Source organism: Narcine bancroftii, chromosome 9 (genome assembly GCF_036971445.1).
Source record: "Narcine bancroftii isolate sNarBan1 chromosome 9, sNarBan1.hap1, whole genome shotgun sequence".
NCBI lineage: Eukaryota > Metazoa > Chordata > Chondrichthyes > Torpediniformes > Narcinidae > Narcine > Narcine bancroftii.
Window position 1 is genome coordinate 30,448,137 of NC_091477.1, and position 27,954 is coordinate 30,476,090.

Here is a 27,954-nt window from a genome sequence, read left to right on the forward strand (position 1 = left end):
AACAATTTTCTATTCTTTTGATCCCTTTTCTCTCCCATTCTCTCAAGGAAAGGTTATCTATTGTGAAAGGGATTCACTGATTTTGCATCAATATTAATTTTGGTAGTTGATCATTTGTTTTTTTTTCCTTTCTACATGAATCTTCTTCCAAATGTTGAGCAGATGGTACAGTACTGGTGAATTCCTATGTTGCACCAGCTTTTCATCCCACTTATATAGTATATGTTCAGGTACCTTCTCCCCTATTTTATCTAGCTCTAATCTGGTCCAATCTGTTTTTTCCCTTGTTTGATAAAAATCTGATAGGTATCTTAATTGTGCTGCTCTATAATAATTCTTGAAGTTTGGTAGCTGTAAGCCCCCTTGTTTGTACCTTTCTGTTAATTTATCTAGCGCTATCCTCAGTTTACCCCCTTTCCATAAGAATTTCCTTATTATTTTCTTTAGCTCCTTGAAGAATTTCTCTGTTTGGTGAATTGGTAATGATTGAAATAGGTATTGTATCCTTGGGAAGATATTCATTTTAATGCAATTTACCCTTCCTATCAGTGTTAGTGGTAAATCTTTCCAATGTTCTAAGTCATCTTGTAATTTCTTCATTAATGGCTGATAATTTAATTTATATAGATGGCCTAGATTATTATCTAGTTGAATACCTAGTTATCGGATTGCTTGTGTTTGCCATTTAAATGGTGATTCTTTCTTAAATTTTGTGAAATCTGCATTATTCATTGGCATTGCTTCACTTTTATTTGTGTTGATCTTGTACCCCGATACTTCTCCATATTCCTTCAATTTCTCATGTAATTCTTTTATTGATAATTCTGGTTCTGTTAAGTATACTGTGACATCATCTGCAAATAGACTGATTTTTACATTCCTTCTCTTTTATTTTTATCCCTCTTATTTTATTTTCTGTTCTTATCAGTTCTGCCAAGGGTTCTATAGCTAACAGTGAGGGAGATAGTGGACATCCCTGCCTAGTTGACCTGCTTAATTTAAATTGGTTTGATATATATCCATTTACTGTCACCTTTGCCAGTGGTCCCTTATATAATGCTTTAATCCAATTAATATATTTCTCTGGTAGGTTGAACCTCTGTAGTACTTTGAATAAATCATTTAATTCTACTCTGTCAAAGGCTTTCTCTGCATCTAAGGCAACCGCCACTGTTGGCATCTTGTTTCCTTGTACTGCATGGATTAAGTTAATGAACTTACAGATATTGTCCGTTGTTCGTCTTTTCTTAATAAATCCAGTTTGATCTAGTTTTACTATTTTTGGTACACAATTTGCCAATCTGTTTGCTAATAGTTTTGCTATTATCTTATAATCTGAGTTAAGTAGAGATGTTGGTCTATACGATGCTGGTGTTAGTGGATCTTACCCCGTCTTTGGTATTACTGTAATTATTGCTGTTTTGCATGAATCTGGTATGTTTTGTGTTTCTTCAATCTGGTTCATTACTTCCAGGAGAGGAGGAATTAATAAGTCTGGAAATGTTTTATAGAATTCTATTGGGAGTACGTCCACTCCCAGTGTTTTATTGTTTGGTAGTTTTTTAATGTATCCTACATTTCCTCTATTTCAAATGATTTTATTAATTTGTTTTGCTCTTCTTCTTGCAATTTTGGTAGTTCAATTTTAGCTAGAAACTCTTCTATTTTGTCTTCTTTCCCTTCATTCTCAGTTCAATATAATTGCTCGTAGAATTCCTTGAAGTTTTCATTGATCTCCATTGGGTTATATGTAATTTGTTTGTTCTTTTTCCTTGATGCCAATACCATTCTTTTAGTTTGTTCTATTTTAAGCTGCCAAGCTAGTATTTTGTGCATTTTTTTTTCTCCTAGCTCATAATACTTCTGCTTTGTCTTCATTATGTTCTTCTCCACCTTGTACATTTGTAGTGTTTTGTATTTTATTTTTTTGTCTGCCAATTCTCTTCTTTTTGTTGTATCTTCCCTTGTTGCTAATTCTTTTTCTGTACTTGCTATTTTACTCTTTATTTACTTGAAGTATTTTGTATCCTCTTTGGTTTTTACTAGCCTACTTTATCTTTTTCCCTCATTTTTAGTTTTTTTTAAAATGCCTTCTGCATGTTTTTAAAAACTTTCCAATCCTCTATCTTCCCACTAATGTTTGCTTCTTTGTATGCTCTCTTTTTTTTTACATTGGCCTTGACTTCCTTTGTCAGCCACAGTTGAGATTTTGCTATTTGAATACTTCCTCTACTTTTTGTATGCACCAATTAATTTCTCACAGAAAGTCTGTTCATTACTGCTCTGCTGTCCTCCTTTCTGTTGCCACTTTCCAATCCACTTTGGCTACTTCTCTCATGTCCTTTACCAACATACCTGTCTTAATTTTCTCCTTGTTAAACCTCAAATAGAACTTTATCATATTGTCTTCATTGCCCCCAAAGATTTCCTTTACCCTAAGATCTCTAATCACCTCTGGCACACTACACAACATCCAATCCAGTACAGCTAATTTCCTTGTGGACACATCAACAAATTTCTCTAGAAGGATTTCTACAAATTCTCTCTCTTGATATTCAGTCCCAACCTAGTTTTCCCAAACTACTTGAATGTTAAAATCCCCCATGACTACCATTACATTGCCCTTGCGACAATCTTTTTCTATTTGTCGTTGTAATTTGTCATCTATACATAACTGCCAATGTTGTCTTATTACCTTTGCCATTTATTAACTCAACTCACAATGCTTCTATATCTTCTGGTCCTATGTCATCTCTTTCCAATGATTTGATGTTATTCCATACTAACAGAGCCATGCCACCCCCGTTGTTTACCTGCCTGTTGTTTCAAATCACTGTGTTTCCTTGGACATTCAACTCCCAATGACATCTATCCTTTAGCCACAACTCCATGATTGTCATATCATACCTGCCAATCCATAGCTGAACTATAAGGTATCCACTTTATTTCTTATGCTGTGTGGATTTAAGTATAACACCTTCAGTCCTGTTTTTTTTAATTATGTCCCTGATGCTTTGCAACTCATTCCACTGCTTGCAATTTTATCCTATCTGCTTGTCCTTCCACCAAACCCCCTAACAGCTCTCTCAACTTTTGTGCCTGCCACCTCTGCCTCTTCACTTTGGACTTTGGTTCACACCCCACTGCAAATCTGGTTTAACTTCCCCGCTCGTCCCCCACCCACAACCAACAGCATTAGCAAACCTCCCTGGCAGGATATTGGTACCTCTCCAGTTCAGGTGCAACCTGGCCCATTCATAAAGGTCACCCTTTTAGCTAGAAAAGTTTCCAATGATCAAAGAACTTGAAACTTTGCCCTCTGCACCATCTCCTCAGCCACTCATTTTTCTGTGCTATCTTCCTGTTCTGGCCTTCCCTAGTTTGTGACACCAATTAATCAGAGATTACCATCTTGGAGGTCCTGCTTTCAGATTCTTTATGAACTCACTAAATTTACTTTGCAGGACCTCTACCCCCTCTATGTCATTGGTACCAGTATGTACCATGAACTCTGGCTGCTCACCCTATCTTTCAAGAATATTCTGCAACCATTCAGAGAGTTTTTGTACCACATGGGAGGCTACACACTATCCTAGAATCTCTTTTGCATCTGTAGAATCTCCTATCTGTTCCCCAAACCAGCAAGTCCCCTATGACTCTGGCTCTGTCTGACCTCACTCTTTTTGAGGCTCAGAGCTGACCACCATCCTATTGATCTGGTTACTGCCTCACTCAGATAGGTCATCCCTCTAAGCAGTATCCAAAGGGGTATACTTGATGCTAAAGGGAATGGTCTCAGGATGACCCTGTACTAACTTGTTCATCCATTATCTAGCTGAATCCTGCACTCTGGGTGTAACCACCTGAAGTGTAGATGCTGGAGGGTCTTGTGGACTCTCCATCTTTAACCTGGTGGGAGTGTGGATTGTGAGGATAATGCGGCCTCTCTGGAATCTGGTGGGAATGTGGGTTGAGGAGAGTCATGTGACTTCTCTGGCTGGAGCCTAGTCAGAAGTTGCCTCACCTGGCAATCAAGGTTAGATCTGCCCATAGGTGAGGGTGATGCATGTTTGGTCCTAGCACATCATGTGGACAAGTCTTGCTTAGAAAGGCTGAGGATGGGCAGCCTCTGCTCTCTTTTTGTTTGCTGCTACTGCAGCATGTAGACCATTATTGAAATGCAGGCCAAGAGCAGCTCCGGAGGGGCCGTGGGCAATATTGGAGACCAGATTAATTTGATATACTTGTTAGTTGTAATTAATCATTTGTTGGTGGGCCATGCCTGATCGAGATAGAGAGTTGATGGTACTGTGTATTTAACCCTTGCATTCCCAATTGGGAGTTCAGAATGTTTAGAAGTGATTTATTTGCACCTGATGTGTCGCTATTTGTGTATTATTCCATGATGATCTGTGTGAGTGTGTGTATGCCATTTTGTAAATGTGCATAAGTAAATCCCACTGTTTGTTGATGACACGTGACCAGCCTTGATTCTCTTTGAACCCTTCAAACCTATTCTTGAACACAACATCACCAATTGAAAAGTCTTACCTATGACTTTCTCAGCCTCCCGGATGATCCTTAGTTCATCCAGTTCCTTAATACGGCCCTTTCAGGAACTGGAGTTGGCTGCATTTCCCACAGGTGTCATCATAAGAGAAACCATAAGGTTCCATGAATTCCCGCATCCCTCAGAAGAAGCATTGGACAGCCATATCTGCCATCACTCCTGTGCAGTACTAGGGACAAACAAGACCAAATCAGCAATGATGAAAGGAAATACATCTCCTTCTTTCCTTCTTCTTTGGCATTTGCATGAAAGCCTCTCGAGACAAAGACTCTAACTTCCCACTCTGACTCTACCCACCACTCTGACAATGGCTGCTCCAAGTACAGATGTATAACCTTTTATCCGGAATTCCGGAAACCTCCAAAAATGGCACTTATTTTGGTATATGTCATCTCCATCTGTTCATCAAAGATGGAGTTTTGCACCAAACTTGACCCAACGCGACCCTTGCTCAATTCCTGTGCATCCCGTCGCGTTCCGCTACTTTACAAGTGCCTCCAAATTTCCTTTACTGACACCCGTCAAGCATCATGGCCATCATGGCTACCCATGATCCTCCATGCAGGTGAAACCACTGTGCCAGCGCAGGGGAACCGAGAAGAGGGCCATTCTCTTGGCACTGGTACAGTGGGGGGCAGGGGATGGGAGAGATAGCAGCGCGACATGGGAGTGCGGTGGGGAAAGAGATAGCAGCGCGACACAGGAGTGCGGTGGGGAAAGAGATAGCAGCGTGACTCGGGAGTGCGGTGGGGAAAGAGATAGCAGCGTGACTCGGGAGTGCGGTGGGGAAAGAGATAGCAGCGCGACTCAGGAGTGCGGTGGGGAAAGAGATAGCAGCATGACTTGGGTGTGTGACAGGGAAAGAGAGGCAACAGTGCAACTTGGGTGGGGGTGGATGCTGCAGCGCAACTTGGGCAGGCTTAAAGGGACAGAAATCAAAATGATTCTGAAATCCAGAAGGTTCTGAACAATGGCAGGTGTCCGGTCTTGATCACGGATAAAAGGTTAGACACCTGGCAACTCTGTAAAACCCTACCTCTTCATTATTGGTTTGACAAAACAAATTAAAATCCCACAAAAGGAGAAAAATTCATTGATTTTGGTGGTGCTCTTCCTGCCTTCCCTGCTGCCAGGGTCACAGATCGAAGATAATATAATAACAAACTCTCACCAGAGTTTTACCTTCGTTTCTGTCTGTTCTTGCCGAATCCTCTTGAGCCAAAGCCTCAACTCTTCACTTTAACCCTGGCCCACTCCCACAATGAATTAAGGATTTCTTCAGTACGTCATTATGAAAGAAATTAGAAATTGAATTCTCAGTGCTTTTTTTAGGAAAAGCTGCAAATTATTGAAATATATTTAAAGCATTTGTGAACAGCAGTTTGTGCTAAGTTGGTGCTTCTGCTGTTAATGAGAAAAGAAATAGGTTGTTCACTGGGAATAGATAGCTGCTCATTGTCATTGACATACATTTGAAACTTGTTTGCTCTAAGCCCAATACTAATGGCATTTTACGTAAAGAAACCTGAACATTATATAAAAAGTAGATTTTGAGCATTTAAATGATTTTTCAGCTTGTGGAAATTAACATCAACAAACTCACAGAAATTTAATATTTATTTCCATCCCTCAATGCAGACACAACTTGTGATTAGCAGAAGACACATAACCTCAATGTATGATCTTCCATTTAGAAATTTTAAAAGCAGCTCATTTCCACCAATGGATGGAATTTTCTGTTTTGTTTTAGGTTTCCACCATATACAGTTTTTAAAATCATTTTCATTAAGCATTTGCCAGCTGGATTTCTTAGTGGGATTGATGATCAGTGAAGTTGTGTGGTATTTAGGACATTATCATTCTGGTGAGGAAGTTTGCACTCTGTGAGATCTGTGGAGGTCAAACTGAATTTAGCAGATGGATGACCAACAACTCTGGATGGTGAATATTTTGGGCGAATCCATATGATTTTCATATTTTATTTTCTGAGTATTTTCTAGCTGCTTTATTTTTGGCTGGGAATAGCAAAGCACAACATTTTGGAAAAATATATAGTTATAAAGCTGTGAGGTGTAAACTGAAACAAGAACAGAATGGTGATGGAAACATTCAGATAATGAGAAGTAATTAAAATTGTTATTCAAATGCTCATTTATTAGCAGTGCATTTGAGAAAACTAAGAATAGGGTCATTCACACCCAGACTTTAAATGACAAAATTTTTAATTAATTGAGGTTCCCTGGATTACTCAATTGTGAAACTATTTTTAAAGCATAAATTTGGGATAAGCCTTCATTAGATGTTTTCAACAAGTGATTTGTTGTCTTGGAATTCTGCAGCCCATCAATAAACATGTAAGGATCCCTATTTTACCCAACTTTGAGCTAAAGCCAAATCAGGCTAAGAAAAGCTATTATTCCATTTTTCAATTATGTAATAGTTACAGAATGCCAGCTTTAAAATAGGCACATCTTATTTTAATTCCTTTTATTAATTAAAATAAGATGACATCAAGACTTAATGAATGAAATCCTCTTCAAAGAAACACAAGGAAAGCATTCATTTAAAATAACTTGCATTCTATTGCTAAAGGTTAGTTTGAACAGTATTCTAAGATATCACCACATAACTGAGAATGTCAATTCTTTCAACATTAGGCCTTTTCAAACTGCTGTGTAAAATGGGGTTAACCGGACAACTTGCCCAGTTAACATCCCAGTTACGTGGCAGTTAGAAAAGGTCCGACCCTGTCAACCCCGTCAGAATTCAACTGGGTCCCCGACCTACCTCAGAAGCAGTCAGGAAACCCAGTTAAGCTTATCTATTTTTGACGATATGAAAGTGGCAACCCGCTTATTCCGGTGATGTCAGCGCTTGCGTGCGTGTGTCTCTGGGCGGACAGCATCCAAACATCCGGCAGTGCTTCCGATGAGTACGTGACACATCATTGTGGGGGTGGGATCCCCTTAGTTGGTGATTTAATAGATAAATCCCCCTGCAATTTTAAAGGTGGTTCCAAGACCTTTGCCCCAATAATCACAACTGGGTCCTAGGAGGGCTACCCAGGTGCTGCAGTTTAAAAGAGGCTATAGTCAACACTATAGCCAATACATTTTCTGAATGATCTTTTGACTGACACTTTAAAGCAGTAATGCTCAACCTTTGCTTTTGGCTATGGCCTCCTTAGGACTGCTCAAAGTTTATGGGCCCCCTTCCCTGTGAAACAGTCAAGTATTGGTTTCTTCTGTACTCTCCTAAGGTCAACTTAAAAAATAAACAAACTATTTATTCTGCATAGAATGTAAAGTAAACTAGGCATTTACTTAATGTGCTATGCCCCCCTCCCCCCCCCCCCACACATTGAGAATGGCTGCTTTAAGGACCTCCACAGCTCCACAAATTATGTTTTCAATAAAAATCTGTTTATGCATTCAAACATTATCATTGGTGGAGAAGAGCAAAGCATTGACATGATTTTCATTAACACATCTGAGTTCTAATGTGACACTGCAGTCCACAAAAAGTGCTGGAGAAACTCAGCAAATCACACAGTAAAAGGCAGTCAACGTTTAGGCCCTGAGCCCTTTTACTTCCTGAGGATGCTGTGAATCTGCACAGATTTTGTTTATCTCCAATTGTAATGAATCATCTATAAACTAGCAAACTTTATCACATGTAGGTTTAAAGTCGAGAAAGTTTGGCAGAGGTTATTCCCTTTTATTGCAAAACATTAATTTTAAGTCATCTGCCCAAAAAGATTCTTTAATTATTTTTCATTTGTCCAGACTCTAATGGGTTTCAATCCATTTCCTTTTTTCCACTTGATAATATTGTTGGTTTTCAAAAATCACAATTATTCATTGATTTTTGAGGGCCTGTTTCTTAGCTTCATAATACAATTGCTCTGTTCCACAAAATTTCTATCCTCTAACTTATTACAGTTCTGCACCTCTCTCCAATGTTACCAAAACAGACATCTTCAGTGCATTAAAATACTTAATTACACAATAAAAGATAATTGACAGGGAATCGCTCCAGTAATTTAATCTACATCTAATCCATCTCTGGTCTGATCCACAGACTGTTTATCAATAACAGTTCCCATTTTAAGTGTGCCTTTAATATAGAAAAATTATTCAAAATACTTTACAAATCTTGCAAAAAGACAGGTTAGGATAAATTATGAAAGCTTAAGATGGTTTTAAAGAAGCCATCAATTAAGACTAGATCATGACTCAGGAAGTGTACTTGGAGATAATTAAAAGGCTAAAACTAGAGGAATGATAAAATTAAGAAGAAAATGTTTGAAAATAGAAGAGGTTCCATAATCAGAAGAGATATGAAGAAATTTGATCATGAGGAAATGTGAATCATTGGAAACGATGAAAACATACAGGAGTGAATGGTGGATGTGCATTCATCCATGAATAAAGGAACATAGTTTTGTATGGTCTAGTCCAGTGGTTTTCAAAATGCCCCCTAAACTCATGTTGAGCTTTAACCAATCCCTCTACCATAGGTGCTTTGTGATGAGTAAGGGATTGCATAAGGTGGCATGTGAGTGGGAAGGGAAGGTTGAGAACTCAATTGTTACTGAAATAATTTGCTTGAGAAAAATTCTCATTGGCCCATTTCCTTTGGAGTTATGAAACAGTGCACATAATGAGTCAATTAGGTACAATTAAAACAGTGGTTTTCAAATTTTTCTTTCCACTCACATACCACCTTAAACAATCCCTTACTCACCACAGATCACCTATGGCATAGGGATTGCTTAAGGTGGATCGTGAGGGGGGGGGGGACAGTTTGAAAACCATTGGTCTAGTCTTTATAGAGCATTTAAAATGGGAAATTTGCTTGCAGAATGTTGAAGCTTTTCAGACTAGAAGGTGGCAAAGGTATCGATAAGAGCTTTGGGAGCATTTGCAGACACAGCCAAGGTTAGAGCTGAATGATTTGATGATGGCATGTATAGTTGGTTTTTCCACATGATTGTATATTTTTCTCTTGGCTGAATGATCAGAAATGAAAGAAGAGCTATTTTACTGTGATTTAGAGGCTCAGGTAGAACCTTGGCTTTAATTGCTGGTGATACATAGCAATTACTGTATATATCAGTGTTCCTCAGGTGGGTGGTTCTACATGGATGTTTAGTGTTTATGATTGAATTTGAATTTTTCCTTTATATTTCATCCACATATTTGTAGTTTCATATTCTTTTCATTTTATTCTATCTTTTCCTTTGTGAATATTTCAAGAGACTTGCTGACAGCAGATATTCTTAATAGATGTTTTGAAATTTTGACACTCTACTTTGAACATGAAAATATATTACATCTGCTTCCACTGTATTAATAATTAATCAATCACAATGTACATATTGATATTCTTTCTTTAGCACTTAAGGTATAAACCATCTGTGCAACAAAATGTTACATCAGCACCTACCAAATATTTATATCCTGAAGTTATAGCAAGTCTAGAAGTTATCTGATAATATTCATTCTATTCTTTTCAACTCAAATTCACTTGACCTGATTAACAATTCATTTGAAACATGGAAACGCACATTAAATTTGTACTTGTGTTACCAGAATTGGAGCTGAAAATCATGAGAATTTCAGTGATAAAACCAGAGAACCGGATATGACTAAAAATTAAACTATAAAACTATTCACGAGAAAAAAAATTAAAAACACAATAGTCCAGCATTTCGTTTAAGTTGTTGAATTAAAATAGCGTATTAACCCAGCTTCTAATTTTTAATTTTAATAAAAAGCCCAGACATCATTGAGTTCTGATCTTTAGCAGTCCACTTCACAATTGCACTTGCTGTTTGAATCTCCTGAAACAATTGAAGTCCTTTCTAACTATAACTCTCCCCACGATGCTTAGACAGCTCAATGGTGTTTGTGAGTCTTGTGGAACAGGCATATGTAGGTTGCTTCCTCAAGTTGCTATGGGAGGGAAGAATTATTGAAATAGATTTATTTCCATGCACACAATATTCAACATACTATATATATAACTCAAAAGTCTTCAGACACTGTGATTGTAGTAAAAACAGAAATGCTGGAGGAACTTGGCAGGTCACGCGGCATCAATAGAGGGTAAAGATATATTTCCGACATTTCGGGCTTAAGCCTTTCCTCTGTATTGAAAAAACTGGTGGAAAAGAAGGAATGGCAGGGGGAGGAATACAACATGGGACAGTTGGCATAGGGGTTAACACAATGATTTTACTACGCCAGAGATCGGCTCTGGACTTGGTTTGAATCCCGCACTGTTGGTAATGAGTTTGTACATGTCTGCATGGGTTTTCTCCGGGGCTCCAGTTTCCTCCCAACATTCAAAATGTACTGGGGGTGTAGGTTGATGAGTTGTAAATTGGGCGGCACAGACTAGTGGGTCGAAATGGCCTGTTAACCGTGCCGTATGTCTAAATTTAAAAAGAAACAGGCCAATAGACAAAAGGTGTTAATTGTATGTGATAAAAGATCAGCAGAGAGGAAAGGTGAGAATTAATTGGAAGAAGGGGTTTATTTTCCTCTCCTGTCCTCTTGTCATATCCAATTAATGCTTTTATCTGTGTGTCTGTACTCCTCCCCTGCCTTTCTCCCCTTTTCACCCATTTTTAAAAAATACAGATCCCTGTATGCTTTTTGCTCATATCATGAGGAAGGGCTCAAGCCTGAAATGATGATAATATACCTTTACCTATGGACACTGCAAGACCTGTCACGTTTCTCCAGCATTTCTATTTTGATTAGAAAACCAGAAAATACTGGAAACACTCAGCATATCAAGCAGCACCTGTTGAAAGAAAACCAGAATAAATATTTTTGGTTGGAGACCCTTGATTAAATTCCCTTCTTGCTGTAATAACACTAAACGTGTAACTCCTTTTCGTTTCTTCTCTGTTCCCTGCATGCAAGACATTTTACAAGTAGGCATCACCAATTTGGTTCTGCGCAATAACTGCACAAAATGTCATGAGTTATGAGAGATGCAATTAAGTTGAGAAGGAAGAAGTTTAGAGAATGATGTCTCACACACCTGGCTGTCACTCATTGACTTCAGCTCAGTAGTCAACAGAATCATACCTCAGAGGGTGGTGGATAAACTGTCCTCGCTGGAACTTGGTTCCCCTTTGCAACTGGATCCTGGACTTCTTGATTGAAAGACCAAGTTTGTCTGGGTTGAAGTGGAGGGTGGTTGTCTCTTGTCCACAATCATCTCATTTGTCTTGTCCTCGTTGAGACTCAGGTTTTTATTTTTGCTCTATTTCATGAGATTTTCCACCTCTTCTCTGTAGTGCGATGTGGCCAACTACTGTCATGTCATCTGCAAACTTGACTCTGCCATTGCAGTTGTGGATCAGCAGCATGCATGGGAACGGGCTGAGCACACAGCCCTGAGGTGCATCAGCACTCAGCATGATGGTGCTCAATGTTGTGCTGCCAACCCAGACAGACTGTGGTCTTTCCATTAGGAAATCCAGAATCCAGTTACAGGGAGGGGTGTTGAGTCCCAATGAGGACAGCTTCTCGACCAGACTCAGGGAAATTATCATATTAAACACTGAGTTGTTCAAAAACAGCAGACTACCCTTTGAGGCGTTGTTCTCTAGGTGGGTTAGGACAAGACTATAACATCATCAGTGGAACAGTTTTTGTCTGTAGGTGGATATTCAACTCTGCATTGCAGAAAATTTGACTTAATGTTGAGTGATGCTCGTAGCCTCCATGTGGGTCACAGATACGAACACTATTAATTTTTTTTGCAATTTTGTGCTTAAAAAAATGCCATGTGATTAAATTTCCAGAATGCTGAATTACTGTTAAAATTGAAATCTATATATGTTATTAGTTGCATGCATAAATAGCAAAGCAGTAATTTATATGCTTTATTGACTTTTTAGCATTATTATTAGATATTAAATCTTAAATGCACTCCTCTTGAAGGGTTACAGCCTGAAACACTGACTGCCTATTGTCTTCCATATGGATGACCTGAAGCATTCAGCATGCAGTTCCTGCAGCATTTTGTGCATTGCTCCTTTTGAATTCGTTGCCTGTTCCTTGGTAGATTATTATATAGCAATGACAGATTAAGAAATTGGATTTTAATACAGATCAAGAACATTTATTATTTAAGATTTTTATTGTCCAATGAAAATAATTATATTGATGTCATCTCATGAAAATTCATCAGAAATTTTTAATTTAACTTTGAGAGAAATGAGAGATGACTTTCACAATTGTTAATATAATTAAGAAGTAATGTAATTCACAAATCAATTAACACTACCCCACTGTAACTAACAGATTTAATATGAGTTAAGAGAAACTCTTACAAGAATTAGTACAATAAATGATGTCCTAATATGAATATCTCATAACAAAATGAGTTAGATAATGTAGCAGCAATAACAATGAGATGAATGAGAATTTAATTTAAGAAGTAACTGCATCTACACTATTAAGTGGCCACATTGCCTTTCTTATTCAGAAGCTATGGTATAAAAGTATCTTGCCATGAAACTCAGAGTTGAATCACATGCAAAGTAACTTTTGGAATCTGGTTTTTAATACTAAGATTACCACAAACAATGTGCTATATATTGTGTGTCCACTGTGGTCTGGAGAGCGGCTGTTTCATCTGGTTGTACATGTACACTCAAATGCTAATAAACTTGAACTAGTGTCTGTCCACTTCAGCATAAGCATTTTTTTTTACAATTGACAAATCATTCCTGCCAATCTGTCCACCTGTACCATATTTTAATTATTTTAAATCAAAATAATAATTGCAATGAAAACAAGCAATGCTTGATAAACTCGATAAGCCAGGCAGCCAATGTCGAAAGTGAAACAGAGTTAATGTTTCAAGTCAGTAATCATTTATCATAACGGGAAGAAGTTTTAAGATGCAGAGTGATGGTGGAAGGGTAACAAAAGAATGAAGACCAGATTTGTGTCAAGCAAGAGCGATTATAATGATGAAAAGGTTGATGGTACATGCAAAAGGAGCTGAAAACTGGGCAAAGCCTGAGGGAACTGAAGAAGAAAACTGCCTGCCCCAGGCTCAGTTCAGGGTTCAGATCCTGAGGTCACAGTCACCTTTTATCAGTACAATTCCCAATTTCCTAAGGGCTTTTCTGCCATCTTGCAAAACAGAAAGAACCATAACTGCAGAAACACAAGAACAGCAGAAACTGGAATCTTGAGCAAACAACAGGTAGCTGGAGAGACATGGCCAGTCAGGCAGCATTCATAAAAAACAATGGACAGTCAATGATCCAGGTTGGGACCCTTTCTGTTTCTTTTTAACGCACGCACACATGCCCGTGTGTGCACACACACACACACTTCAAAATCCTGACCTCTATACAAGGTTGGAAAGAAAAAACTACCGTGTGGGTATCAAGTGGCGACAAGCTGGAAATAGACAGCACAGCATCGAAGCTTATAATGACCCTAAAAATTTCAAGTTGTGGTAATGATCTATAAAAGGGCCCCATGTCTTTAAGAAATTAGTATTTGAATCTTTAATGGCATATCTAATTCCTTCTAAACTTAAACAAGACATAATACAATTTAACCATTGTGTTTGTGTGTAGGTGGAGAGTTATCTTTCCATTTAATCAAACTTGCACGTATGGCCATCAATGAAGTAAAAGAGAAAATTTGTTGAAGTCAGGAAAATGTCATCATCTTGAAATGATCCGAAAAGAGCAATTAAAGGGCAAGGCTCTAATTTAACCTTAAGAATCACCGATAATGTTTGAAAAATATCTTTCCACATTTTTCTAAACTAGGGGAGGTCCAAAACATGTGAATCAAAGAAGCCTCAGCAATTTTACGTTTGTCGCATAGAGGATTTATATCGGAGTAAAAACAAGACAATTTAACTTTAGATATATGCACTCTATGGACCACTTTAAATTGCAATAAATAGGGTGATGCACAAAGGGAAGTCGTACTAATCAAATTACAAATTGAATCACAAACTTCATCAGAGAATGAAAGATTCAAATCCTGTTCTCAGACTCTCTTGATCTTAACTAACCAAGCCATTCATAAATCAAGCAAGTTGTTAATAAATAAGAGATATTGAACTTTTATGCAAAGTTGCAAATCAAAAAGTAAATCAAGATTTGCCTCATGAATTATAGAAAGCCAGGGATCTGAGATGAACAAATTGTTTAACTTGTAAAGATCTTTTTTTTTAAATGAATGTTTGGTATGTTAAATTTTACCACCAATTGTTCAAAAGAAGAAAAAACTATTTTGAATAAAAAGGACCCTTTCTTAAACTGAACATTTCTTATCTTAGTTTCTGCCTGATCTGCTTCATCCATCCAGCTCCTCTTCAAGATCAAAACCTTCACCCAGCCCAAGGAAGGCCCACATGTCCCATTTACAGCTTCTGTGCTGTCATCTCCAAAGCTTTGAGGTGTTTATAAGCAGTCAAATGTTTAATTAATTCATATAAAAAAAAATCTAGCAATTAAAAACAAACATTATTTACAATTCATTAGACAACTGTATTTTAAAGTCACAAGAAAAAGAAACAAAACACATAAGTTTCAATTGCCCTTTTAAATGAAAAGTGGCGATGCATTTCAAATAATTTGGGCTACTTTAGAAACAAAATCAGGAAATTTGGCTGAGTTAGTCCAACATTTTCTGTCTTTCCATTCAAAAACATCAAAAAATACTGGAAGAACTGAACCTGTCTTCCAGCGTTTTCTGTCTTTGTTTCAGATTTCAACGCCTGTAGTTTTGTTTTGCAGAGCCATGGCTTGTGTATATTTAAAAAGTCTGATGGAAAGTGTCTGCTGCTCTTCAGCTGACAATAACCCACTAGTGAGTTCAGCAGCAGAGCAAGAGATTTCTTGCATCAGTACTCCCGTGCGGCAAAGCACATGCATGAGGAATTCTGACATGGTGCAAAGATGCTCGTTGCCAGTGGAATTCAGGCTTCTGTTCCTGCTTCCCAAATATATCAGTGAGAAGAGGTTGTGACCAGGGTAATGGGGATCTTTATGATCGTCAAAGTTCAGTTTAGATTATTATCGGAGTACATACTGTATATGACATCACATAAAACCCTGAGATTCTTTTTCCTAAAAGAGGCAAAATTACCACAAATCGGTAGTGCAAAAAAAAAACTGTACTCCAAGTACACATGTGAACAAATAAATGTAAACTAACTAACTGTGCAACGCAGAGAGAAGAAAATCAATAAAGTGCACAAGGGTCCTTAAATGAGTCCTTAATTGTGTTTGTAGTTGAGGAGTCTGATGATGGAGGAATAGTAGCTGGTGATGTGAGTGTTGTACCTCTTTCCTGATGGTAGCAACGAGAACAGAGCATGTGCTGGGTAATGTAGATCCTTTATGATTGCAGTTGCTCACTGACAGCAGTGTTCCCCGTAGATGTTCTCGATGGTGGGGAAAGTTTTGCCTATGGTGTCCTGGGCTGTGTACACTAGCTTTTGCTGCACTTTATGCTCGGGAGCATTGGTGTCCCAGTACACTTTCCATCACACATCTATAGAAATTTTTTCCCGATGTCATACCGAGCCTCTGCAAACTCCTGAGGATGTAGAGGTGCTGATGCACTTTCTTCATGATGCCATTAGTGTGTTGGGTCCTAGTACAATCCTGCAGGATAGTGACGACCATAAACTTAAATGTTCTGATCCCCAATGATCACTGGATCATACACCTCTGGTTTTTCCCACTTGGCTGCCTTCTTGAGGCAGCATCTCACATTTTTGACTTAAATGGAATGGACTTGCTATGTTCTACAGCCTTCTCCATTTCTGGGTATTCAAATTGCCAAACCAGGTATTGATGCAAACAATCAGTCGACTTTCCAAATTACACCTGTGGAAGTTTGATGGAGCATTCAGTGACATCCCAAATCTCCTCAGAAAGGAGAGGTGTAGGTGTGCTGCCTTCACAGATGCCTCGAAGTGCTGAATCCAGGAGTGGCCTCCAGATACTTGAAGGGACTAATCCTCATCGTGGAAATAAGAAAATAGTTTTGGAGTGAGCTCATTAAACACAAGAGGTCAGACATTTCTTCCTATCAGTTGAAAAACAAGATAAATATTTGGATTTTACTGAGAGTTATTTGTTTACCCTTATATTCTAATTCAAACAGCGATGAATTGGAGGAAATGTGAAAAATAATTCTGAAGTTAAATGTCATTACATAACTGGAACAGATGATCCTTTTTGGATTATCATCAAAAGTATAATGAACTGATCTTTCAACAAGTGTGAAATGGGGCTAAAAATATTGATCTAATATGTTTAACTGACAATTGAAGGAACTTTATTGCATTAATTTGAATCTCTCCTGGATAGAAATGATCATCTGTTAAGCTGTTTAGATTTATTGCCATTCCATCTCTCCCAAGGAATTGCCACACACATAACTATTTGGTTAATATAGAAATAAAATACAGGTTTTCATCATGGTACTACAACTAGTTTTGTAAATGGTGACTGATTCTGTTTTGATTACATTTTGTTTTGCCTCAGAGAAAACGCATAGAACAAAATCAAATGATTGAAACCAACAAATAGCATTTATTTAGTTGGCACTTTAATGTAGTAAAGCATCCCAGGAGTGTGATCAGAAAAAGTGTGACATCATGCCACACAACACCCTTCTTTGAATGGAAAGACCACAATCTGTCCGGTTCGGTAGCAGAACATCAGGATCCGTCAAGCTGAGAACTATGCACCTTAGGGTTGTGTGCTCAGCCCACTCCTTTACATGTTATTAAACATTGACTGCCTCACCAGATCCAGCTCCAACAGCGTCATCAGGTTTACAGGTGACACAACAGTAGATGGTCTCATAGGCAACAGCAATGAGTCACATGACAGAGAAACGGGGAAAATCTCGTGACATGGTGTGAGAGTAATAACCAGAGTCTCAATGTCTCATGATGAAGGAGATGATCGTGGACTTCAGGAGGATCAGGAATGAACACCCTCCATTGCACATCAATAACTCTGTAGTGGAGAGCACCAAGTTTCTTGGAGTTTACTTAACTAGTGATTTATTGTGGACACTCATCTCCTCATCAGGTAGGTGACTGCACTTCCTGAAAAGACTGAAGTAGAAAGGTGATCAGGCACGATCACATCAACCTTCTACAGAAGCTCTATTGAGAGTGTCCTGCCCGACTGCATTATGCTGCAGAGAAATGGATCGGAGATCAATCGACAAGTGTGGCAGAGAGGATCACTGAAGACTTCCTCCTGCCCATTGACGTGACTTACCGGGGTCTGAAGAAGGCATTCAAAATTATTGAGGACTCCTTCCACCCTGCACAAAGCATCTTTCAATTGCTCCTGTTGGGAAAGAGATACAGGAGCATTAAAGCCAGAAGTAAAATGTGAAAATCTGTAGACATCATGCTAGAAGTGAAAACACAAAGCTGGAGAAACTCAGCAGGTCAAGCAGTGTCTATTATATAGCAAAGATAAAGATACATAACTGACAGTTTGGGCTTGAGCCCTTCATCAAGGTATGAAGAAATGTAAGCAGGCATCCAATCAAAAGGTGAGGGGGAAAATATGGTCGCAAGGGCAGGAGGTGATAGGTGGAGAAGGTAGGGAGGGGACAGCAGCGATCAAGGGGAGGAGAGATGGCTGGGTGAATAGAGGGGGAAGGGAGGGAGGAGGACTGGGAAGGAAAGGGAAGGGAGGGAGGAGGACTGGGAAGGGAAGGAAGGGAGGGGGAATAGGAGGTTAGCAGAAAATGGAAAAGTTGATGTTAATGCCACCTGGCTGGAGAGTGGCCAGATGGAAAATAAGGTGTTATTCTTCCAATTTGCAGGTGGTCTTGGTGGGATAGTACATAAGGCCATGTGAGTATGGGAGTGTGGCACATAACTGAAATGAATGGCTACTGGGAGGTCTCTGTCACTGGTGCAGATGATGCGAAGGTGCTCAGCGAAGCAATCTCCCAATATACACCCAGTCTCTCTGATGTAGAGAAGGCCACAAAGGGAGCATCAGATGCAGTAAATCAGTCTTGCTTCACTTGAAAGGCCTGTTTAGGGCCCCGCCATGATGAGGGAGGAGCTGTGCTTGAAGTGTTGGACTCCTGTGGTAAGGAGGGATGAGTACATGAGGGTGTTACTGAGGGAGGGGCCCCTTTGGAAGGGAAAGAAGGGAGGAGAGGGGAAGATGTGTCCGGTAGTGAGATCCTGTTGTATGTGCTGGAAATTCTGGAAGATAATATGTTGGATGTGGAGGATAGTGGGGTGGTAGGTGAGGATAAGGGGGATTCTATGTTTGTTGCATTTGGGGGCAGAGGGGGCCAGGGCAGATGAGTGGGAAATGGAGGTGATGCCGGTGAGGGCTGAGCTGATGGTGGTGGAGGGGAAGCCATGTCTGTGGAAGAAGGCAAATGTTTCAGAAGATATGCACTGGAAGACCTCATTTGGGGAACGATGCAGCAGAGATGGAGAAATTAAGAGAAGGGGATCGAATCCTTGCAGGGGACAGGGTGTGATGAAGTGTAGTCAAGGTAGTTGTGTGAGTTAGTGTGTTTGTAATATACTGCTTGTCTGTGGAAACTTTGTCTCCTGAGATGGAGACCGAGAGATCCAGGAAGAAAAGAGTATTGTCAGAGATGGACCATGTGAGTTTGAGATCGATATGGAAGTTGGCCTTGAGGTAGATGAAGTTGACAAGCTCATTGCGGGTGTATGATGCAGCCCCAATGTAGTTATTGATAGACCAGAAGTAGAGTTGCGGGGTCTTGCCTGTGTAGACTTGTAGCATGGATTGCTCCATATAGCCCACAAACAGGCAGGCATAGCTGGGACCCATGCGGGTACCCATGGCTACTCCTTTGATTTGGAGGAAGAGAGAAGAGTTAAAGGAGTAGTTGTTTATAGTGAGGACAAGTTCTGCCAGGTGGAGCAGGGTGGTGGTAGAGGGTGACTGATCAGGTCTTTGGTCCAGAAAGAAGCGAAGTGGTCTAAGAAAGGGATTGGACACCCATCGTAAAGATGAGGTGGTTTAGTTTGGGGAATCTGAAGTCACTGAAGTAATGGAAGATGTGTGAAGTATCGAAGATGTAGGTGGGCAGGGATTGAACCAGGGGAGAAAAAATAGAGTCAAAGTAAGTTGAAACTAGTTTGGTGGTAAAAGAGCAAGCAGAAACAATGGGTCTATCTGGATGGTTAGTTTATGTATCTTGGGTAGAAGATAGAAATAAGGAGCGGAAGGATGGGAGACTGAGGTTGGTGGCTATAGGAGGGAGGTGATCAGATGAGATGAGATGAGATTGGAGATGGTGTTGGAGATAGTAGCTTGTTCTGCTGTACCCATCCTTCCCTTCTCCACCTATCGCTTCCTGCCTTTGCGACCACGCATTTTTCCCTCTCCCCCTTTTTGTTTGGACATCTACTGACATTTGTCCATACCTTGATGAAGAGCTCAAGCTCAAAATATCGATTATATATATATAAAGGAAATTGCTTGACCTGCTGAGTTGCTCCAGCGTTGTGTTTTTAGTATCAGAGCCAGCACCTCCAGGTTGAGGAACAGCTTCTTCCCACAGGCAGTGAGACTGCTGAACAACCAAAGGAACTGCTCACACTAACTATCGAGACACTCGAAAATAACACAAATATTTATTTACTTATTTTAAATATATTCTTATTAATTTGAGGGAGAGTAATATTACATATCATATGTAATATCAGAAAATAGTCATAAATCTTAATGCATTAACATACAGAATATGAATCATCAGCTAATTGTACAGAGTAATGTATACATTAATCATATTAATAATAATAAAAAAACTAATTAAAAAGCTTTTTTTTCTTTAGCTTGGCTTCGCGGACGAAGATTTATGGAGGGGTATGTCCACGTCTGCTGCAGGCTCGTTCGTGACTGACAAGTCCGATGCGGGACAGGCAGACACGGTTGCAGCGGTTGCAGGGGAAAATTGGTTGGTTGGGGTTGGGTGTTGGGTTTTTCCTCCTTTGCCTTTTGTCAGTGAGGTGGGCTCTGCAGTCTTCTTCAAAGGAGGTTGCTGCCCGCCGCACTGTGAGGCGCCAAGATGCACGGTTGGAGGCGAGATGAGCCCACTGGCGGTGGTCAATGTGGCAGGCTCCAAGAGATTTCTTTAAGCAGTCCTTGTACCTCTTCTTTGGTGCACCTCTGTCTCGGTGGCCAGTGGAGAGCTCGCCATAGAACACGATCTTGGGAAGGCGATGGTCCTCCATTCTGGAGACATGACCCACCCAGCGCAGTTGGGTCTTCAGCAGCATGGATTCGATGCTTGTGGACTCTGCCAGCTCGAGTACTTCGATGCTGGTGATGAAGTCATTCCAATGAAAGTTGAGGATGGAGCGGAGACAGTGCTGATGGAAGTGTTCTCGGAGCCGTAGGTGATGCCGGTAGAGGACCCATGATTCGGAGCCGAACAGGAACGTGGGTATGACATTGGCCCTGTACACGCTGATGTTTGTGCGTTTCTTCAGGTGGTTGTTTTTCCAGACTCTTTTGTGTAGTCTTCCAAAGGCACTATTTGCCTTGGTGAGTCTGTTGTCTATCTCTTTGTCGATCCTTGCATCAGATGAAATGGTGCAGCCGAGGTAGGTAAACTGGTTGACTGTTTTGAGTTCTGTGTGCCCGATGGAGATGTGGTGGGGGGTGCTGGTAGTCATGGTGGGGAGCTGGCTGATGGAGGACCTCAGTTTTCTTCAGGCTGACTTCCAGGCCAAACATTTTGGCAGTTTCCGCAAAACAGGACGTCAAGCGCTGAAGAGCTGGCTCTGAATGGGCAACTAAAGCGGCATCATCTGCAAAGAGTAGTTCACGGACAAGTTGCTCTTGTGTCTTGGTGTGAGCTTGCAGGCGCCTCAGATTGAAGAAACTGCCATCCGTACGGTACCAGATGTAAACACCATCTTCATTGTTGAGGTCTTTCATGGCTTGTTTCAGCATCATGCTGAAGAAGATAGTAAAGAGGGTTGGTGCGAGGATGCAGCCTTGCTTCACGCTGTTGTCAATGGAGAAGGGTTCGGAGAGCTCATTGCTGTATCTGACCCGACCTCGTTGGTTTTCGTGCAGTTGGATAACCATGTTGAGGAAATTGTGGGGGGCTTCCAAGATGCTCTAGTATTTGCCAAATCCCTTTCCTGCTCACGGTGTCAAAGGCTTTGTTGAGGTCAACAAAGGTGATGTAGAGTCCTTTGTTTTGTTCTCTGCACTTTTCTTGTAGCTGTCTGAGGGCAAAGACCATGTCAGTAGTTTCTCTATTTGTGCGAAAGCCAAACTGTGATTCTGGGAGGACATTTTCGGCGACATTAGGTATTAGTCTATTAAGGAGAATCCTAGTGAAGATTTTGCCTGCAATGGAGAGCAGCGTGATTCCCCTATAGTTTGAGCAGTCTGATTTCTCGCCTTTGTTTTTGTGCAGGGTGATGATGATGGCATCACAAAGGTCCTGAGGCAGCTTTCCTTGGTCCCAGCAGAGCATGAAAAACTCATGCAGTTTGGTATGCAGAGCTTTGCCACCAGCCTTCCAGACCTCTGGGGGGATTCCATCCATACCTACTCCTTTGCCACTTTTCAGTTGTTCAATTGCCTTATATGTCTCTTCCCGGGTAAGGACCTCATCCAGCTCTAGACTCAAGGGTTGTTGAGGGAGCTGGAGCAGGGCGGATTCTTGGACTGAGCGGTTGGCGCTGAAAAGGGATTGGAAGTGTTCTGACCATCGATTAGGATGGAGATCTTGTTGCTGAGGAGGACGTCGCCATCTGAGCTGTGCAGAGGGCTTTGAACTTGGGGTGAGGGGCCGTACACAGCCTTTAGTGTCTCATAAAAACCCCTGAAGTCGCCAATGTTGGCGCTAAGCTGGGTTCATTTGGCGAGGCTTGCTTGGCCACGGCATTAAAAAGCTTTGGTTCATATTCATTTATAAGGGTATGATTTCTGATAAGATGCCTATATAAAGTAATCCGTTCTGTAGATTTAAATGCAAAAAGAAAAAAAAAAACACAAATGAAAAATGGAAAGAAATAAAAAGAGAGGAATTAAAAATAAAACTAACTTACCCTACCCTGCCCACTAAGCACGGTCAACCACAAAGGAAGGAAAAGAGGAAACATTGCTCAGGAATTGAGTTTCGACCTCCATACCTTGAATGAATATCACCCAGACAATGTTTATTTATTTATTTGTATATATAAATACTTGTCCTGCATGTGTACTGTTTGTCTGTAAGTGTGTTATGTCTGGTTGCATGCCTGCGTGTTTTGCACCGATGACTGGAGAATGCTGTTCTGTCCAGCTGTACTTGTGCAATCAGATGACAATAAACTTGACAAAGAGTCTTCAGAACCATTGATCAAAACTTTCTGATCAAAGACTATTGGAAGCTGAAAGCAGAGCTGTCAGTGGTGGAGCAGTTAAAACAGTAGACTCAAATGGAACACAGATCTTAAATGGTTGCTGGAACTGATCATAGATGTAGGGAGAGGAGATGGCATGGGGAGATCTCAAAGCACAGAACTTCAAAATCTAGGCACTGCTTGGTTGTGAGCAGCATAGAATCTGATAGTCGAGGACACATGGAACAGAATTTTGAATGACTTGAGTAGAATGAAAAAGGAGTGCAGGAATACATTGGAATCGTCAGCACCCCAAGTGATATACAGCCAGGGAAGAGGTTTTCAACAGCAGATGAGATGATATGTCATGTAAGGGCTGCTATAATTAACTATTATTTTCAAATGTGTTTATGGTTGGAGATTTACGATTGTGCCTTTGCTCCCAACAGCAATGCTGCCATTGAATACTGCTGAAATGTCGTAGCAAGTACTAGAGCATCTTAACAATTTAATGATGTTATCCTTTGTACTTCTAAAAAATACCATGGAACTGCACAATCAGTTAACTTAGTTTTGCTTGTGTTGGCAAATTTAAATTCTTGGGAGTCATGGAAGATCTTTCTTAGAGCCAACACATTAATGGGGTATCTTGAAGAAAGCATGTCAGCACCTCTACTTCCACAGGAGTTTGTAGAGTTTTGGTATGAAACCAGATACCCTGGCAAATTTCTACCTATGTTTTGTGGAAAGTGTATTGATCGGTTGGTTACATCATGGTCTGGTATGGTGACACCTTCAAAAGGTAGTGGACACAGCTCAGGGTAGTGGACACAGCTCAGGGTATCACAGCAAAATCCTCTCCACCATTGAGAACATGTACAGGGAATGCTGCTGTAGGAGAGCAGCAGGAAACATCAAGGATCCACACCACTGCTGCCATCGTGAAAGAGGTATAGGTGCCACAAGACTCGCACCACCAGGTTCAGGAACAGCTGCTATCTCTCCACCATCAGACTCCTCAACAACAAACTCAATCAGGGACTCATTTAAGGACTCTTACTTGGGTACTTTATTGATTTTTAAAATTCTCTCTGTATTGCATTGTCAATTGTCAATTTATTTACATTTGTTATCTGTTTAAAGTGATTTATTTGTTTACATGTTTACACTGTGTACATTTTTTTTGAAATATCAATAAGTGGTAATTCTGCCTTGCCCACCGAAAAAGAATCTCAGGGTTATATGTGAACAACAAATCTGAAATCTGAATTGATAATAAAGGAATAATCAATTATGAACCTGATTTACAGGAGCAAGTGAAATTGAAAATGAAAATGATATCTTCAGTTAAATTAGCTGAAGCAATGGAGGAATTTGCAACATTAGTATGAAGTCTATGAAAGAACAATTTTTAAATATTTTGACCAGAATTAATTCTTTATCTTCAGGAGTAAGTGAGCGGAGAGGAATGATTCTAGCACTGACTAGCACGTGAGTACAAACATTTTATTTTATTTCATTTTCCTTGCTTAGAGAATTTATTTATTTTGTTTTCCATATGAGCGAAGATTTGTTTGTGGTGCTGTAGGGAATAAATAGAAAATGCTCTTAAGGAGGCAATAGGAAGCCATTGCTGTGATTTGTCCATACAAAGAAGTTTGCAGTGTGCCAAATGAAAATTCAACATGTTCAATGGGAAAGATGGGCTGGAGAGCAAATAGGTTTGGAAGGAAATGGAAAGGTTGTGGCAGCCCACTGCAAACCAGCACTCTGGGCGGCAAGCGCAACGTAAAGTCAGCAGACTGGCCCCGATGGACGAACGGCTACAGCAGCCTAAAGGGCCTGTGGCCCTAAATTGGCATTGGCCCCACTGTGCAGCCAACAGACTGGCGTAGTGCATGGGGAAGAAGGTATTGTCATGCAGGGGTGTACCCGCATGTGGGAAAACCCGCCTTTGTCATGCAGAATGTGACGTCAATAATCAGGCCAAACGGTGGGAACTTGAATGATACAAAAGTCGGGTTTGAGCTGTAACAAAGCAGAGCTTAACCTGACCACTCTTGTGAGTGTCGTTCTTCCGTGTAGAGCGTGGCTACAAGGTATAAATCAAACTTTTAAACACTTATCCTCACTAGCCTGATCAGGTCATTAAGCCATTCCCTACACTAAGCTCATCCATTTGGAATGAGGTTGCTTGAAAATCTCCTCCATAGGTTGTGTCAGGTCAAGAAGAAAGTAAGAATTCTTCTATGCAATACAGGAATACATTTTAAAAATCCATTTATAACTTTACAACATTGAAGAGACTCTGCATGAAATATCTATGCTTGATTGAGCAGCTCCATAATAATTGAACAATAGCAGCTTTCAATACTGAAGTGAAAACACTTCTTCAAAAATTGTATGTGCAGTAAGAAAATGTCCTTTTATTTTGTAAGTGTTCTTTTGTGATTGGCCTCAGTTATTATGAAAGCAAGGAAAACCGGCAATGTTATTTGAACTCAATTTTCTTTATTACAAGCACATTGAAGTTACATTTATGGCTAGAAAACTTTATTACATTAATACAATGCATAAAAGTGATGGAGGAACTCAGCAGGTCACACAGCATCCATGGAGAGCAATAAGCAGTTACCATTTCAGGCTGGAACCTTTCATGATCTTTTGAGTTCCTAAAGCACTTTTGTGCATTGTGTTAGTTCTCCTGCATCTGTAGACACTTTGATTCCCTTTGTTTACTAATGATATTTCAAAAACCTTATAAAGCACCTCAGCCCTGTCCGCCACAATAGTGTGGATCTCCCAGTGATCACCCATTTCAATTCCCCATCCAATTCCTTGCTGACATGTCTGTCTATGGTTTCATGCACTGTCAGACCGAGACCAACCTGAAATTGGAGGAACAACACCTTATTTCAATCTGGGAACCATCTAACAAGATTGTATTAACATCAAGTTCTCAGGTTTCCGCTAAATCACCCCCCCCCCCACCCGTCTCCGCTTCCCCATCTCGTTCGCCTATCTGCTTTCTTCTAGTTCTGTCGCTCTCACTCTCTCTCTTTTCCCTTTTCCCTCTGTCTCCTTTCACAGAGGCAAAATCAATTCTCACCTTTTGTCTTCTATCCAATTAACACCTTTTTGTTTGTTGGTCTGAACTCCTACTTGTCCCATTCTTTCCCCCTTTCTCTCCTAGTCTTTATTCAGACACGTCTGCTTTTTGCTTATACCTTGAAGAACAGCTTAGGTCCAAAATGGCGGTGATATATCTTTACCTCTTGTGGATGCTGGGAGACCGGCTGAGTTGCTCCAGCATTTACTCTGTGTTTTTACTATAATCATAACGTCAGCAGACTTCTGTGTTTCACTTCCAGCAATCTTATAAAATTTATTGCAAGGAAACATCTAACATAAACTTCTCAATTCAATCCGAGGGGACCTCCCAGTACTGAAGAAACAAATCCTTCAATTAGGGTAAAACTTGAAAGTCTGCAGAGTTGTGATTGTAGTTAAAAATGCTGGAGGAACACATGCCCACACCTCCTCCCCTACCTCGGACCGGGTCCCAAACAGGCCTTCAATTGTGTTCCCTTAGGACTGATTTACTGCATCCTGTGCTCCCTTTGTGGCCTTCTCTACATCAAAGAGACAGGGAGCAAATTGGGAGATCACTTCACTGAGCACCTTCGCTCTGTCTTCACCAGTAACAGAGACCTCCCGATAGCCAACCATCTCAATTCTGCATCACACTCACACACTCATATGTCTGTCCATGGCCTTATGTACTGTCCCACTATGACCACCTGCAAATTGGAGGAACAACACCTGATTTTCCATCTGAGCACTCTCCAGCTAGATGGCATTGAGATTGACTTTTCCAGATTCTGTTAACCTGCTCTCCTCTTCCCCTTCCCCTTTCCCCTTTCCAGTCCTCCTCCCTCCTTCCACCTAGCCAACTCTCCTCCCCTTGATCTCTGTGTCCTCTCGCTATATTCTCCACCTACAGCCTCCTGCCTTTGCAATCACCCCTCCCCAAACTCTTTTGTTCAGATGCCTGCTGACATTTTCCCATACCTTGATGAAGGGGCTCAAGCCCAAAACATTGGTTCTATATCTTTACCTTTGCTATATAAAGGACCCTGCTTGACCTGCTGAGTTTCTCCTGCTTTATGTTTTTTACTTATAGACAAAAGGCATTAATTGGATAATAGAGAGGTCAAAAGAGAAAGAGGGGAGGGGATTGACTCTGTGAATGCAGAATTGGGGTAATGGTGACAGCGGAAGAGAGATACAGACCTAGAGGAAAGGAGGCATAGGGAAAGATTGGGGTAGGGCGATAAAGGAAACCAGATAAGTTCATGTTAATTTCATCTGGTTGGAGGGTGTCCAGATGGAATAGGAGGTGTTGCCTCTCCAATTTGTGGGTTGTCTCAGCCCATGAGACCCTCGACAGACATGAGGTAGTGAATTAAAATGGGTTGCCATTGGGAGATACACATTATTGGAGTGGACAGAGCCAAGGTGCTTAATGATGCGATCTCCCAGTCTATGTGCAGTCTCTGATGTAGAGGAGATCACACAATGGGAGCACTGGATGCAGTAGATGACCCCTGCAGATTCACAAGTGAAGTGTTGCTTCATTTGGAAGGAGTGATTGGTGCCCTGAATGATATCCATTTTGCTGCCAACTTCCATCCTGACCTCAAATTTACTCGGTCCATCTCCAGCAATATTCTCCCCTTCCTTGATTTGTCTCCTTCTCATGAAACAATCTCTTGACCAACATCTACAAATCCACCAACTCCCACAGCTATCTCAACGACACCTCTTCACACCCTATCCCAGTAAGAATTTAATTCCTTTCAATTCCTCTATCTCTGTCGCATCTGCTCCCATGCCAGATCATCAATGATGTACTTCTTCTTTAAAAAAAAAATGGCTTACCCTCTACCACTATCACCTTGGCCCTCCCCGTTATATCCTCCATTGTTTGCAAA